Source organism: Protobothrops mucrosquamatus, unplaced genomic scaffold (assembly GCF_001527695.2).
Source record: "Protobothrops mucrosquamatus isolate PMUCROS unplaced genomic scaffold, P.Mucros_1.0 scaffold3435, whole genome shotgun sequence".
In the NCBI taxonomy this organism is placed as follows: domain Eukaryota; kingdom Metazoa; phylum Chordata; class Lepidosauria; order Squamata; family Viperidae; genus Protobothrops; species Protobothrops mucrosquamatus.
This window is the reverse complement of record NW_015389414.1, coordinates 39,074-41,175: the sequence shown is the minus strand read 5'-3', so window position 1 is coordinate 41,175 and position 2,102 is coordinate 39,074.

Below are 2,102 nucleotides of genomic sequence, written 5' to 3'. Positions count from 1 at the left end.
TATTCTATTCTATTCTAATTCTGGGAGCAGCTGAGCCAGAATGAAAACAAGTTTTTTTTAAAAAAAAAACAAAAACAAAAAACAAAAAAACAGCAAACGGGTGAATTTACCTCTCGTGACCATTAAGAACCCTTCCCCGTATAAGGTTTTTTTAGGGAGGGTCTGGACAATTCCGTACATGCCCATGTCTAAATACGAAAGATTCAAGATGAACAGGGTGCAATCTGCCAGCGGCATGTGCCCGGAATGAAAGGCAAACAGGGGCTCGAAGGTGCGGTTCGACGGATAATACATCAGGATTTCAGTTTTATTTTCCCCTTTGGTCCACAAGCAGGAGATGGTTTCGACTGGGGGCGCTTGCGGGACGAGGCTGACGTTGTGCCCTTCAAATGGGTACCGTGGTGTTACGATAATGGTAAAATCGACCTTCCTCTGAGCTTGTACGAACACAAAGTAGGAACTTGCGAGATGAGCTGCGGAAGAAAGAGAAGATTCAGCGTTCGCTTCTTTACAAAATGTCAGCTGCCCCGCCAGAAGGCAGACTGACTTCCCACTTTGTGACCTGAAAAAGAGACCCCAAATTACCCCACTCTGTCACTACGGGAGACGACTGGGCGAAATGATTAATTAGGTACAATTAAACAACATACGGTAGTCTTTGGCTGAGGACAGTGGTGGCGAACCTATGGCACGCGTGCCAGAGGCGGCACTCGGAGCCCTCTCTGTGGGCACACGTGCTGTTGCCCCAGCCTTGCCTCTTCCCGTGACCCCCTCCTCACCAGCAGCCCCCCTGGAGAAGAGTCGCCCCCGAGCGTGGCCCACACGGAGCAGCGCAGCCAAGGACATGGCAGCCAGGCAGCGTAGACAAGACTCTGCCCTCACACCCCATCGTGCCACCATAGTGCTGCTGGGCTGCCTGGGCGATCTGCGGCAGGCCCTGAAGATGGTGAGTGGCCCTGCGGGCAGGTGGAGCAGGGATGGGGCCAGTTTTTGGGCACTCAAAAAGATTTGCCATCACTGACTTAGGACCACGACTGAGTCCCAAACAGCCCCAAATTCTGCCATTAAGGGAGACATTTTTTAAGTCAGTTTTGCCCCGTCTTACAAACTTTATTGCCACTGGCAAGAAGGACCATTTCTTGCCACGGTCCTTGACTTAGGACAGTTCATTTAGTGACTCTCCAAAGTTATAACGGCTCTTAAAGAAGGGACGTGCGACCATTTTTCACGCTTAGGATGCTTGCGGCGTTCCCCACGGTCACGTGATCCAAATTCAGACATTGGTCAACTGACTCGTATTTATGACAGTTGCAATGTCCCCGGGGTGGTGGTGTCACGTGGCCCCCTTTTGCGACCTTCAATGGTGGAAGCCGGGTTGACTTAACGACGGTGTTGCTAACTTCACAGTTGCCGTGGTTCACTTAACAAATGTGGCAAGGAAGAATTGTGAAACGGGGCCAAGCTCGCTTAGCAAACGTCTCGCTTAACAACAGCAACAAAAATGGGGGGGGGGGCCTCAAATGTGGTCATAAGTCAAGGGCTACCTTGACTTGTAGGTTGTTCAATTGTCTTTCTAGTCAAACCGATGGTTTCCCCAGTGACCATGTAGGGCTACGAGAGTTGGACCGTAAGGAAGCCTGAGCATCCATGAAGTGGTGCTTTCGAATTGTGGTGCTGGAGGAGACTCTTGGAGACTCAAGGAGATCAAATCAGTCGATCCTAAAGGAAATCAACCCTGATGGCTCTTTGGAAGGACAGATCCTGAGGCTGAAAGCTCAGATATTTTGGCCACCAGATGAGAAGAGAGGGCTCTTTGGAAAAGACGTTGATGTTGGGAAAGATGGAAGGCAAAGGGAGAAGGGGACGGCAGAGGAGATGGTTAGGAAGTGTGTCATCAACACAAGGACACAAATGTGGGCAAACTCCGGAAAGACAGTGTAGGAAACGGGATAGGGTTTCCTGTTTGAGCAGGGGGTTGGACTAGTGAGTGAGACTCAGTAACTAAAAAAAATGCCTAAAATGGATGTTGTGATATAATATTTTGTAGAGTGGGATTTCTAGCAATGGAAAAACCCAATGTAGGTATAAAAATACCATTTCAA